We start from the raw sequence: 15,536 nt of genomic DNA on the forward strand, positions 1-15,536 counted from the left end.
CTCAACCATTTACTGCAAGCAAAAGACAGATATGTGGAAGACGGAGGAAGAGAAAAATGAAGAAGTGTCACAAAGGGAAAATGCAGAAAGCTGCAAAAGTAAGTTGAAGGGGCTGGGAGTGGCTGTAAACGGATTAAAGAGGTCCGAGATGGCTTCAGGATTAGGCTGCCTCAGTATTCCATGCTCCCACATTTAATTTCAGCAGCCGTGTGTTTCAGAGGAGGGCTTTGGGCAGCAGCACATTTTTATTTACAAATTAAGCACAGAGTAAAATGCAAATCCCGTGATACGAGAAGAGTGTCATTTGTGGGTATTGTTTGCACTTGGGCTCTCGCAAAGCTGTATTTGAGCTTCATACTGTGTTTCTGTGGACATGTTGTTTTTCCAAATTCAGTGAGTCCATTACATGCCATTTCTGGGATATCATTTTTTCACTTCTTTGACTTCGTTTGTCTCTTACCCAAAGGTTGTGACACTCACAAGTGTGGGGGCAGGAATTAAATCTATATAGAAATCCCCACCTGTGTTTTTCATAAACATCTTGGACATTACTCTCTTGATTGTCTGATAAAGTCTTTAAATAATTGTAATAGTGTTTCATTGACCGTTCCACCTGCACTAAGGATTTTAATGTACGGCATATTGCTGATCAGATTATCTAGGATGCAAGCAGTCCTGTTGCAGGATTGTTTTTGTCTGATGTAGGTATGTTCCATTTCAAAGTCAAAGTCAAGTGCGAGTTGCAAATTGGAATGTAGGATGGTGTCCTTGACACCATCTGAAACTCGCAATGGAGTCGCAAAGGCCCACCTCATTAATATTAATGAGGTGGGTCTCAATTTGCAACCCCCTTGAGACTCGGGGCACTCACAGGGATGGTGGCCTGCTGGAGACAGCAGACCACCATGTCTGTGACTGCTTTTAAATAAAGCAGTTTTGTTTTTTTGTAATGCAGCCCGTTTTCCTTAAAGGAAAACGAGATGCATTACAAAACTACAAAATGAAACGTTTTCGTTTCATTTTTTTCAGAGCAGGCAGTGGTCCATAGGACCACTGCCTGCTCTGGAAAAATGTTTTTAATGCCATTCACAAAGGGGAAGGGGTCCTAACAGCGATTGCTTTGCGACCGCGTTTGCAGCCACAAAGCAATCTGGCATTGCACTGCGATTCGCAATTAGGAAGGGGACTCCCCTTCCTAATTGCGACTCGCAAACCCGTTTTGCGATTCGGTAATCAGGTTACCGATTCGCAAAAGGGGTTTTGTGCATTGCCAAGTGCAGTTTGCACGTCGCAAACAGCGAAATTCACTGTTTGCGACGTGCAAACTGTTACCTACATCTGGCCCATAAAGAGGTAAACAGATAAAAGTCAGATATAGCTATGTCACCCTCTTGTACTCATACGTCAAAAAATAGATTTTGTTCTGGCTGTAACGTGCTATAAATTTGATGGAGACCCGCAGACGTCATGTGAGCATTTATATGTTTGATAACCCATGGGCCGGTGACCGCATTGGGGGCTGACCTGGAGGGTGGGGGGCAATGACCACTGGGGGCGCTGTGTTTAGGAATGATTTACGATTTATAAGCACCTGCTGCAGAGTTACTTGTGCGTCCAGTTTTGAGGCAGGAACAAAAATATCAAGATAATCCCTGTGATTAATGTTCCTGGTAGAGAGAGAGAGACCGAGATTTGTCTAGTGGCAGTTTTGACTTGACATAAAGTAGTACAGTGGGTTAATATGCCTGCTGCAAAGAACAGATCGCAATTGTATGTGGATACCAGTGCGGATTAGTAAAGCCAGCCTTTACTAGTGCTTTAAATCAAATGAAATGTTTGTGAGAGAGGGTTATGGAGAGATGAGTGGCACTTTTGCTGGTTGGTAGTGAGAGAATCCAAGAAGGACGTCAATGGTGGGTGGGTGGAGGGGCACCAAAAAGATTGTCACACCAGGTGCAACCAGCACTAAAGCCGTCCCTGACCCAAGGGGCTCTCAGACTCACGCCATCTGCACACCACCAGGCCAGTTTACTTTGGCCCTTCTGTCACTTTCTGCACTCTCGGACTCACACCGTCTGCACACCACCATGCCGTGATCACTCTGGGCCTTGAGAACCTGTAATTTCTGTTTCATGCAGTTCTTAATTATTCTGTAGCAGCCAAGTTTTACTTATTTCTGTTCACTAGTCTATTTCTGAGAAATGCGTCAGATTTTTTTCTACATCTGCATTCTGTCCTACTTGTGGGCAGTGACATTATTGATGATCTAACAGCCAGTGGTCACTGGAGAGGTCAATATAATCTATAGCTCTCTCAGACCTAAGATGATCGGCGCAGCACTAGGCCAGCTTCCTTCTGTCCCACTCTATCCTTCATATCATCGGTTGCACTGCTATGCCTGCTTCCAAAGGCCCCCCACTTGGATGTCTTCCATGGCGGCATAGATTCTCTCTGTTTCAGACGGTTTCACAAATGGCTTTGTTGAATTTAGGGGAGTGTGCGTTCCCCTCAGGTCTGCAAACTACGCTATGCATGATGTAACAGTGACAAAGGTCTGATTTAGTGCAAAACATCCTATTATCTTAGTCAATATCCTATTGACTGTGCATCACAATTCAGTTCTATTGAGTTTGTTTATATTCTAGCAACCATTCCTATATTATGGCATAAACATTTCTGCTAGACAGTGTATTTGTTGTTACACGTACATACTTGTATTACCTTACAATTTATTTCCTGGACACTGTGTGGACTTTAATTAGGCAATGTAAGATTTGTCTACAGATGCTGTGATTTGTACTTTGTATATTGCAAACCAATAAACAGATGAAAAAGATAGTATTTCAATCGCCATTTTTGGGCTACGTATTTTTTGCTGTCACTAGCACTGTGTCACCACTTTCACGTTTCGGCACGTTCTTCTACGTATTTTCATTATTATACCCTATGCCTGAAGAACTAATATGAATATGACAAATATAATTACATGCTCGTAGAGTCGAGCCTATGAGTGCATGCGCTAGTACATGTGTCTCGCTTGCGAAACACTGTTGTATACAGTGGAGGGCTTGGAGCCCGCCTGTCACTTGCCATTTGTTGACTTGCGTGGCACTCTTCTTTACAGCTTTGTAATTCGCCACTGCAGGCCTAGCGTCATTTCTGCTCCTGCTCCTGTCCGTGGAGCACTGATTGATTCAACTTAATCAGTGCCTATCCGCTGCTCCCTATATGATTGAGGTGCTATTTTGTTCTTTTCAACTTCTAATGCCCTGCAACCAGAAGGCTTGTGACTGGCAAAAACGTGTCCAGTAGTACAAACAAACAAAATTGCAAAGTTTTATTTTTTATAGCTTTCTTTTATTTTGCCAAGTCGTCTTTTTGCAGTTTGCACTAATTTTTTCTTTTGTTTTTGCTCGTGAGCACTGTTCTCAAAATATGACGATAATCTTGTTCTAAATACTGCAAAGCAACATTGTTTCTTTATTATGTGTAATTTCTGAAATTATGCTTTAACATATAAATGGGCAGTATACCCCAATCCACCCCACTCCACCCTACTACAACTACAATCCACCCCAATTTACACCAATCCATCCCACTCCAATCTGAACCACTCATCCCAATCCACTTCAACCCACCCCACCCCACTTCAATTCTCTCAAACCACCCCAAACTAATCTGCCAAACTCCAGTTTGCCCCACTCCAACCCGAAACAATCTGACCCACACCAATCGGCCTCACTCCAGTCTGCTCCACTTCAATCCAAAACAATCTGTTCCACTCCAATATACCCCACTCCAATCTGCCCTACTCCAATCCAATACAATACTCCCCACTCCAATCTAGCTCATCCCAATATAATCAAAACCACTCCATCACAATTTACCTCTCTCCAAACCATCCCACTGCCATACCCTCCACCCCACACCAACACAGTCCACCCCACCCCACTCCAGCCCAATCCACTCCACTCCAGTCTACCCTAATACAATCTTCCACACTTAAATCTGCCCCACTGCAATACAAAACAATCTGCCCCACTCCAATCCAAAACAATCTATCCCTCTCCAATAAGCCCCACTCCAATCTGCCCTTCTCTAATCCAAAACAATACTCCCCACTCCAATCTAGCTCATCCCAATATAATCAACACCACTCTATCGCAAGTCACTTCATTCCAAACCATCCCACTCCCATACCTTCCACCCCACACCAACACAGTCCACCACACCCCACTCCAGCCCAATCCACTCCACTCCAATCTACTCTAATACAATCTTCCACACTTCAATCTGCCCTACTGCAATACAAAACAATCTGCCCCACTCCAATCCAAAACAATCTGTCCCACTCGAATCTGCCTCATTCCAATCCACCCCACTCAAATCCATTTCAGTCTGCTCCACTCCAATCTGCCCCACTTTCATCCAAAACAATCTGCCCCACTCCAACTTGCTTCACTCCAATCCCAAACAACCACCTCCAAGCTAAAGCAATGTGCCTCACTCCAATTCCTTCCATTCCAATCCATCCCACCCCACTCCATCCCAATTCACCCCACTCCAATCCACCACAATCCATGCCACACCAATCCAATCCACGCCACACCAATCCAATTCACCCTAAACTAATCCAGTCCACCTAAATCTAGCCCAGTCCAATCTATTCCACTCCAATCCAATACACCTAACCCCAATCCAATCCACTCAAATCCAATCCACCCCACTCCACCCACCCTACTCCAATCCAACCCACCCCACTCCAATCCAATCCAATCCACCCCTACTCCAATACAACTCACCCCTCTCCAATCCACCCACTCCAATCAAGTCCACTGTTACCCAATCCGCCTCATTCCAATCCAATCCTCCCACACCACTCTAATCCATCTAACCCCACTCCAAACCACCTTAATCTACCTCACTCCAATCCAATCACCCCACTCCAATCCAATCCAACCCATACAATCCAATCCACTCCAATCCATTCCAATCCACCACAATCCACCCCACTGCAATCCAATCCACCCTACACTAATCCAATCCAAGGGGAGCTGCAAAACTCAACATTGCGATGTCAACCCCAACACCATTCACATCAATATTTTTTTAAACCTTCAGTATAGGTCAGCATCAAGACCTTTGCGGCCACTAGTGCCAGGACTATTAGAACCGGCTAAGGATCTCTTCTTGACACCAGCCTCTGTCAAGCCAGCTCCATCCAGACGTCTTCAAAAATGCTGCCCTCTGGAGAAGGGTCATGCCTTTTTCTGTACAGATCCAATACCAGGCTCTGTTGTTGTAGTAGTGGCAAAGAAACACCATGCCACTACTCCCACTTCAACAGTTCCTCCTGATAAAGAAAGATGTTAGTGGGTTGGATGGTTTGCAGTACGGTATCAACGACAATGAAAATGGTGAGCGCAACCACATTTTTAGGAAGGTATGACAGGGCTCTAAGGGACTCTATGCAGAAGTTTGTTGACCATCTCCCATGAGAGAAATGAGAACTCTTTGTGGAAACCCTCAATGAGGGAGTTCTAATTTCTATTCAAATCATTAGGGCAGCTGAGGATTCTTCCCTACTAGCGGCACATCAGTTCTTCCACGGGGTCACTCTCCGGAGGCAATCTTGGCTTCGCCTTACCTCCCTCAAGCCAGAATCACAGCAGAGAATATTAAACCTGACATTCTCCGGTATTACTCTGTTCAGAAGGCACACAATGATGAGAAGGCAAGCATGAAAGCAGAAAAGGAGAATCTGAAGGCAGTTGTCTTAGAGAGACCCAGAGAGCAAAGAAAATCTTTCTGTCCCTATCAACGCCATTATTACTTGCAGAGGGTTCAAACCCCTCAGTGGGGATGCCAACAAGGTGGCAGACAGCAACAGCACCAGCGATCCTACCGACTATATCATGCAAGCAACCATTCATGTCAAAACCCTGAGTTATTATTTCCCCCTTTACAGTTAACCACTCCGGAGGTGGGAAGCATATCTTCCTATCTGGCAGAGTGGCAAAACATTACAAAAAACTCCTGGGTTTTGACTATTGTACAAAATGGATATTGTCTCAGGTTCACCAGTTCTTTACCATCCATTCCTCCGAAAACGTCCAGATTCCATCTCCCGCTGTTGTAGTCAAAAGTCAGCATCCTCTTACAAAACCAAGAAGTGGAACCTGTTCCTCATGAACAACGGGGGACAGGCATTTATTTCAGGTACTTTCTGGTGAAAAAGAAAGACAAGAACAAATTAATACCCATCCTCAACCTCAAAACAGCCAACAAGTGGATTCAGCAAGAAAAGTTCCAGATGCTGTTATTATACCAGATCTATCCCCAAGTACACCAGTGAGATTAGCTTTGTTTGATCGACCTTTAAGATGCATACTTTCATATTCCAATCAGCAGAAAGTGGCAAAGGTTCTTAAAGGTTCGTAGTGGGGCGTCCAGACTCCAACTCCCACTGTTGCAGTCAAAAGTCAGCATCCTCTTACAAAACCAAGAAGTGGAACCTGTTCCTCATGAACAACGGGGACAGGCATTTATTTCAGGTACTTTCTGGTGAAAAAGAAAGACAAGAACAAATTCACACCCATCCTCAACCTCAAAACAGCCAACAAGTGGATTCAGCAAGAAACGTTCCAGATGCTGTTATTACACCAGATCTATCCCCAAATACATCAGTGAGATTAGCTTTGTTCGATCGACCTTTAAGACGCATACTTTCATATTCCAATCAGCAGAAAGCGGCAAAGGTTCTTGAGGTTTGTAGTGGGGAATCACCATTATCACTACCGAGTACTTCCATTTCGTCTCAAGTCAGCACCAAGAACATTCTCCAAGTGCATGGCAGTGGTGGCTGCAGATCTCAGGAAGCACAAAATATTTGCCTACTCATACCTAGACAATTGGCTAATCAAGGCGTGAACGTCTCAAAAAGCCCAGCTTCACTACAATTAGACTTGCAGTCTCCTTCAAAGGTTAGGCCTTTATGTCAACATCACAAAATCAACATCCATCCCGGTTCAAACCTTACATTATCTGGGAGCTTTCACTGACACAATACAGGCAAGAGTGTCCCCTTCGGAGGAGAGATGCTTATCGATCCTTCTGAAGTGTCACACTCTCATGATAGCTTCCCATCCAACGGTGAGAACAATATCCTCTCTCCTCGGCTTGAGTGCCTCCTGCATTTTCCTCACACTGAATGCCCTTCTCCATATGCAACCTCTGCAAGTATGTTTAGAGGACCAATGGAACCAACTGACAGGCAACTGGATGACAGGATAGACCTATCCCATCATGCAAAGCTGTCCCTGAAATGGTGGTGCTCTCCAACAAATCTACTTTGAGGGATGCCTTTTTGTCAGGTGTTTCCTCCTCAAACAACAGTGGTGGATGCCTCACTGCTGGGACAGGGAGCCCACATGGATCACCTCTAAATCCAGAGAGAGAGAAAGACGACGTATCATATCAATCTCCTTGAGCTGCGTTAGATCCATCTAGCACTGAAGGCATTTTAACTGTTGTTCAGATCCCACTCCCTGCTTTGTCAGACAGACAATACAACCACCATAAACTATGTCAACAGGCAGGAAGGGAAAAGGTCCAGGCCTTTATCACACAAGGCCTAAACAATCTGGAAATGGCTCATAGCCAGGGTCCTAATGATCACCACAACTCACCCTCCATATGTGCACAATACTCAGGCTCTCTCAGCAGTCTTCTAGAAGAAAACCACGACTGGATCTTACACAACAACATCGTACAAAATATCTTTCAACTGCGGGGAACCCCAGGCATTGACTAGTTTGCCACTGCAGAAAACAAAAATTTCTGAAGCTTCGCCAGGGAAACTGGGGAATGCCCTGTGGATCAGCTGGTCCTGAAGATTTCTTTACATTTTTCCACCGATTCCCCTGATTCCGTCAGTCCTCATCAAGCTGTCCCAATTGAGAGCCAAGATGATCCTGATAGCTCTGTAGTGGCCACATCAATGGTGCTTCGTGGACCTCCTTCACCGGTCCGTCCATCCACATCTCAAGCTGCCATGCAGACCAGACCTGCTAAGGAAGTTCGGAGGCCAGATGGTACACCCCAATATCTCCTCTTTGAATTTGGCAGCATAGCTCCTGAGCTAGTGCAGTACGGACACTTGAATCTGCTGTAGGACTGTATGGATGCCCTCAGAGAGGCTAAGCAGCCTTCAACATGCTTGCATATGCCTTCAAGAGGAAGAGATTTTGCATTGGTGTTCCTCTAAGAATGTGGACCCTACATCTTGCCAGGAAGATGTCATTCTTCCATACTTACTCCACCTGGCAAAATCTGGCTTGCAATTCTCATCTATAAAAGATCACCTGGCACCTCTTTTTTCCAAATCCCCGTAATCAAGAATTTTCTAGAAGGGTTGAAGAAGGTTTTCCCTCCCCTTCAGCGTCCCTCGCCTCCCTCGGAGCTTAATATTGTACTCTCTCATCTTATGCAGGATTCCTTTGAGCTTACTCACAAAACCTCCCTGCAACACCTTTCTTGTAAGACAGCTTTCCTTGTCGCAATAATATCAGCTCGTAGGGTTAGCGAGATCCAAGAACTTTATTCTCTAAAACCATAAACAGTTTTCCACTATAGCAAAGTGGTTATGAGAACTCATCTGAAATTCCTCCGTAAGGTTATTTTGGATTTTCATGTGAAGCATACCATATCTTTACTTACATTCTTTCCGAATTCCTCTACTCCAGCTGAAAGAACTCTTCGTTCCCTGGATGTGGGAAGTGTTTTAAAACTCTATCTTGATAGGACACAAGACTTCCGCAGACCGAACCAGTTGCTTATCAACTATGGTCCAGTCAATTCAGGTCTTGCCACTTACAAACAATCAATCTCCTGATGAATAGTCTCATGCATCCTTTTGTGCTATCAAGAGGCTCACAAGACACTATCAGCTAAACTTAACGCACACTCCACTAGAGGGAAAGTGGATAATTAAGGATTGGATTCTGAAGTAGTCCAAGATTCAGTGATAAAGAGCATATCCAGATTATCATCCATTAATACATCCTGGGTCTCTGCTGTATGCTTTGTAAGAGAATGAGCATTGATTACGGCATACTGCAAAAAAAATTTGACCTGCAGATCGATTTGAACCAGGGCAATGTGGTTGTTTCTTAACCTCCTGTTCCATCATAGCCACTCCACATTCAAGCAAGCCAGTGGTGGAGGCTACAGATCCCACAAATTGAGAAGTAGACATCATCCTCTGTCTGCCCCACTGGGATGAAATAACAGCCAACCTCATTCATAGATGCTAAAAATTCCCTGGAGAACCTGTAATGCGTAGGAGGAAATGTCAATGTCACATCCAGCATACGGCAGAGACAACCAACAGCACGGTTGTCTCTGTGAGCAGCCAGGTGAGGATGGGAAAGGACAAGAACAGACGGGCTTGCCCTCGATACACCTTTGTGCAAAGTTCCCTCATATGTCCACATTGCCCCCAGCCCCACTTTCAAGCACCAGAGCCACCCAGCAGCACAGCCCAAAGGAAAGAACTTGTATACCCACCAGTCGTTTACACACTACTTCATAAGCTGAGGCTTTACACAGATGCAGGTACAGCCCGACAGCCAGAGGTGAAAGGAACTATCAAGGATACCCCCAGAATAGGCAGTCACACCAATGGCCCGCTCCCAACCATGCAGAGGAACAGGGATGTCCATACCCTCTGACTCCCAAAATGCAAGTCCACACCTTTCATCGAAATATATTCACCTGACACCCAAGACTTAGAGAGATGAGTGAATGTTTGTAGGGTCCCTCATATCCCCACCAACTGGGGAGGGGAAGAGAAAAGACAAGTTGCAAGGAGCAAGGCTGTTAAATGGGGAACCAAATTGGGACCTTCTGGCTTACACATATGAGAGAGGTTTTACACAGCTTGACAGATTACATAAATACTAGCTAAATTATGGCGTAAAACATCTTGGACTAATAGGTTAAAAATTTGTGAAGGACAAGCGCCACCAACTTTCATGCACATAAGCCAGAGAGGGGTGAGAAACATCAGTGTGTTTTCCTTTTCTCTGAAAAGGTCCTATTATCCTTTGCAGGCTGGAGGTGACCAAAACATCATTGGGGCTCTCACAACCATTCAGCCAATATTAAAATAGTGTAAGGTGTTATATTGCCCTGAACCAGAGGTAGACCACATCGCCAATGCATTTAATCTACTTTTTCAGATTGTTCCTTTGCTTGGTTGTGGTTGAAACATAATTTTTACTTGTAAGTGGCAATATATAAATTTGCCAGTTCAAAGGAATATGAGCAGCTGACTGCTATTTAGTACACTGGCTTGAGAAAATAATCTTGGAACACAATGGAAGTTTACAAGAGTAAATATCTCTACTAGTGTCGCCCCAAACAAATTTGAGACTGTGTGTGGTCTGTCTTTAATCTCCAGGCAGTGTTTAATTACTTCTACTGCTTCTTCATAGAAAAGATTTGTTGTAAGAAACTGCGGGTAACTACCCACCTCAAATAATAATCACAATCCTTGTCAGAGAGACCTTTAAAGTCACTAAATTACCCTAAGCCTAAACCCCAAGTAATTTAACAGACAGGCTTACATTGGAGGAAAAGTGTAAAATATGTATGCAGTACTAAAACAGTAATAAAGTCGAAATGCTAAATAATAAAAAAAATGCCAAAATTAATTAGAAAAATAAAGTACATTTAATAAACAGAATTACACCAAACTGACAAAAAAACAATAAGGGGAAGCGGAGATATTAATTTTTAAAGCTTTAAGCAGAAATATTGCCAAGAAGCACAAAGTGTCAATGGTAGTCGCTCGTTGCATTAGGACGCCTAGGCTCAATTTGCCGCTGACTGCTATGGAGCACGAGATGGATACACTAACCAGGTTCGCCCTTCTAACTATATTCTTTTAAGTCCCACAGTCCATTCTTTTGTCCTAGGTATAAGAGAAAGAACAGGTCCAGTCCTCCAGTGCTCTCATTGGGTTGCAGACAGTAGGTTCAGTTCACTTCTGCTCTTCTTCAGGTTCAGGAGTGTTCTGAAGTGGGTATCTGGAGAGTTCTGAATTGGGTGCCTGGAGAGGCCACATTTATGCCTGCCACTAGCTTGTGGGTGGGATGCCCTCACCAGTAGAGTAAGGTTTCTGGGGCTAACCCTACCCACTTTGGGCATTTTCAAGATGGCTGAAATCTTCAGCCACACTAAACTTGGGCGCTATGGGCTGGGTGTGAGGGTGAGTGGGGAGTGTACAATGGTAATCCTAGTGTCTTCACACATTTAATACCAAAGCCAAGTTTTAGCCAGTGCCTGTACCCCCAACAAACTCAGGAACAGACGTTCAGTAGTACAAAGCTGAGTTTTCAGCAACCAGACAGAAGATACAAACAAATGATTTTGATATTCTGTATTACTCCTTTGAGGTCCGCCACAAATGTCATATGAAAAACTTCAGCAGACCTGTCAAGCAGGTCTTGACAGTCCAGCAAGATTTGACTCTGTGATGTCAGCAAAAAGGCCCACTGTGATGGACGTCAGTCAGTTGTGTTAGAGATGAAAGAAGGGTGAAGGCCCAGGTGTTAGCTACATCTCCTTGTAACAAGGTAGACCTCTTTAATTTAGTTGATTCTTTTGGCCCACCCCACACACCATCCTATCAAAAGCATAAAATCACATCCTCACTCTTGAGGCCTCTTGTTCGTGACCTGGGAGCAAGTTTACATCTGATTCCCACCAACTGAAGTTCTAATTACTGGCTGTCAGAAGCTAGAGAGTAAAATGGAGTTCAGCTTCCAGATAATTCAGGCAGAGCAAAGGTAACTTTCTGAAAGGTACTTTCCTGTAGTATTTAGAAAATATCCAACTTCATCATTGAACTGAATTTTTAATAACTATTAAAACAGTTGTTCCATTATTTTTCTAGCTAGTCCCATTCCAGAGATACAGTATTAATATTTAATATTGCATTCCAGTGCTTTTCCATGAAACAGCAGCAGTCAAAATAAATTTGAGGTCACTCTATGGGCATGTTGAACACTAATATTTACTCATCCTTTAAATACTATGCACCCTGCCTTAATGGGCAGTAATACTTACGTAGGCATTATTTTAACATATTTAAAAGGGTTTTAGGCCTGTCAAAAGGGGTTATTTTGAAAGCTGAATTTGCAGTGTAAACCTGTAGATCCTGGCTACTAGTAGCAGATCTGCAGTCATGTTTGCATTGTCACTGCAGGGGGCATGAGTGCTGCAGCCAACTGTTGACCATTAAATTATTGACCCTGGGTTCACTTTGGGCACCATCCACTAGGGACTGACAGGTAAGTTAAACATGCCAATTAGGGGTATGTCAGGTTCACCATGTGCAAGGAGAAACACAAGTACTTAACTACTGGTTAGAAGGGGTAAAGAGCACAGAGGTCTATAACCAGCAAAATTAGGGTTCAGCAAAAAGGAAAAAGAAATGGAATGACCCTGCAGAAGGGCAAATTTCCAACACTTGTGTAGAATGAGTCAAAATTCATTGTAAACAAGACATGACCTGGTCGAACAGCGTCAAGTCCAAATATAGCATTCTTATCCTGTAGATAGTGTTCTGTACATCAGCTGATAGGTGATGGCTCAGTAAGCTCTGTAAGTTGAAGGCTCACAGTGAAATATACAGAGAGCTGAAGACACAAGTTCAAATTCTAGCAAGGCCAACTTAGCATTCTATCCTTCTGCATTCAGTGAACTTAGGGGGTCATTCCGACCCTGGCGGTCAAAGACCGCCAGGGCCGCGAATGGAGGAAGCACCGCCAACAGGCTGGCGGTGCTTCCCTGCCCATTCTGACCGCGGCGGTAAAGCCGCGGTCAGACACCGGGTCCGGTGGTTTCCCGCCGGATTTCCCCCGGCTGGGCAAATCCGCCAGGGCAGCGCTGCTTGCTGACCCCCTTCCCGCCATCCTGTTTCTGGTGGTTTACACCGCCAGGAAGAGGCTGGCGGGAACGGGTGTCCTGGGGCCCCTGGCCACTGGCATGGGCAGTGCAGGGGCCCCCTAACAGGGCCCCAGCCTGCTTTTCACTGTCTGCCTAGCAGACAGTGAAAAGCGCGACGGGTGCAACGGCACCCGTCGCACACCTGCAACACCGCCGGCTCCATTTGGAGCCGGCTTCAATGTTGCAGGCCCCCTTCCCGCTGGGCCGGCGGGCGCTAACATTGTTAGCGCCCGCTGGCCCAGCGGGAAGGTCGGAATGCCGCCAGCGGTCTTTTGACCGCAGAGCGGTCAAATGGCGGTTCCCGCCAGGCGGGCGGTGACCGCCGCCCGCCGGGGTCAGAATGTCCCCCTTAGTATGATTCAATTGAGTAATAGTAATATCTGCTATATACATTGGTTAAGAAAGGAAGGGTTAATAAAATTATTTATTACAAACTTTAGAGTGCTGAATAAAATGTTGAGCTCTCCTTAGATCTAAGTTGGAGTCATACGTTTGGTCTACAGAGCATCCTAATGTTTATTCTATTGCTCACGTAGTTTGGATAATATGTACAGGGCTGGTGTACATTAATGGTTGTGAATAAAAAGTAATGTGCTTTATTACACAGTTAGTCTTTCTTCAGTTCTTTATTCCCTAAATTTGCGATCAGTGTTTGAAGTCTAGGTTTGGGATGAACTATTACTGCCATGCAATCAGATTCATTTTGCACTTAGTACCTTATATCTAACTTTAAGGTCTTTGTGTTTTTCATAAGAATTCCCCCACCCATATCTGCTAGTTTTATTGTAATCTGAGTTTTGCTTACCTTCATTAATGACTCAAATTATTGTGATGTCAAGCTGGGACAAAAGTATCTCTTTCTGTTCTCCTATTTGTCAATGTTGTATAGTACGACAGCCTTCTCAAATGCAACTATGTCTGGTGGATGACTCAGCATGGCAATAGAAAGGTAGATTTAAAAAAAAACATATTTTATTGCATTTTATTGAATTATGCATGCCTGAATCGTTACAACACGTTCAATATTTGCCGTGTAAGCAGTTTGGTAAAGATCAGACATATAAGTGTTAGCCGATGTCTATATATCTTACATGATCCATAATCCTTTAGAATTCCATAAGCATGCAAATCAATAAAAGTGCCACCATTATAATAATATGAACAACAGAACAAGGGAAGAAAGAACATCCCCACCCATCTCCCACCCTCCACCTCTACCACCAAAACAATCTAGTTGCCATCCCAGTCAGCACAGAACATTAGGAAAAAAAGTCCCAGCCTAACTTAGATCCAATATATCAGTGTTGATGTCAACAACCATGATCAGGGGAAGAACAGAGATAAGAGGCCAAGTTGTGAAAGCCCAGAATGATATGGGAGGTGTTAGGGGGTGTCCTGTACTCCTGACTGAAACTGCTCCAACAGAGTATCCCATAACACGGCTATCGGGCATTTGCGTAGCAGTCTGTATTCTTCCTTCCTCAGGGCCAAAGCTCAAGCTGAACCCCATGTCCGCTCTGTCCGTGGGTGGAACAGGCGACTTCCAACTATGCGTTATCTGACATTTAGCAAGGAAAAGTGCTAAGTCTATAAAGAGGGACTGTGTCGAGGAAGATTTAGGATGTGATATAACCTTAGTATGTATGCAGTGTTCCATAGTGCCACCGACGTGTGCTCGGTTAGGGTCCTAAGCGTGCCCCGGACACCTTTCCAGTAACAAGATAACTTAGGATACACCCATATCATATGTAAGAGATCGGCATCTTCTGTATGGCATCTCAGACAGTTGGACGCAACTGAAGGAAAAATTGTGTACAGTGCGGACGGAGTCAGATGTGCTCTATGGAAAAGCGTGTACTGAACGAACTTAATCTAAAAGAAAATGCCATTCTTTATCATGAAGTGGGTGATCTAATCTTCCAAGGGTCTCTAAGAGCTGTCAGTCCTACATGTAAAAGGGGGCGCAGTCCTTTGCATAGCCACTTAACCAAGTGTCTCCCCAGGCCCATTTCGTATATCGCCTGTACTAGTGCATGTGTGTCCAGTTCTGTTCCCTGTGGGGACGAACGGTGATGTATGAAATGCAGTATGGTGGTATATGCAAGGAATAGAGGGCCAGATGTACGAAACGATTTGCAACTCGCAAACGGCAAAAAATGCCGTTTTCGAGTCGCAAATCGCAGTTTCCTATGCAGAAATGCATTTTGCGAGTCGGGACCGACTCGCAAAATGCATTTCCGAATCGCAAATAGGAAGGGGTGTTCCCTTCCTATTTGCGATTCGCAGTGGTATGCAATACCATTTGCGACCGCATATGCGGTCGCAAATGGTGTCGCAGTTACCATCCACTTGAAGTGGATGGTAACCCACTCGCAAATTGGAAGGGGTCCCCATGGGACCCCTTCCCCTTTGTGAATGGACCACAAATTATTTTTTCAGGGCAGGGGCAGGGCAGGAAACTATAGGTTTCTTTTTTTTTTTTTTTTAGTGCAGCTCGTTTTCCTTTAAGGAAAACGGGCTAT

General features: G+C 44.5%; 1 long non-coding RNA gene across 2 annotated transcripts in view; it reads right to left on the minus strand.

The window, feature by feature from the left end:
• Window positions 1-4,787: 4,787 nt before the first annotated feature.
• The window catches only part of LOC138296748 (uncharacterized), a 46,206-nt gene continuing 35,457 nt past the window's right edge, over window positions 4,788-15,536 (minus strand). Inside the window, exon 3 of one of the 2 annotated variants that reach the window (XR_011203889.1) lies at window positions 4,788-6,226. This is a non-coding gene — a long non-coding RNA (uncharacterized lncRNA). Of the gene's footprint in view, window positions 6,227-6,265; window positions 6,562-15,536 lie in introns of those variants that run through there. The other variant, XR_011203890.1, reaches the window with a different exon arrangement.

Source organism: Pleurodeles waltl, chromosome 5 (genome assembly GCF_031143425.1).
Source record: "Pleurodeles waltl isolate 20211129_DDA chromosome 5, aPleWal1.hap1.20221129, whole genome shotgun sequence".
Taxonomy (NCBI): Eukaryota; Metazoa; Chordata; class Amphibia; order Caudata; family Salamandridae; genus Pleurodeles; species Pleurodeles waltl.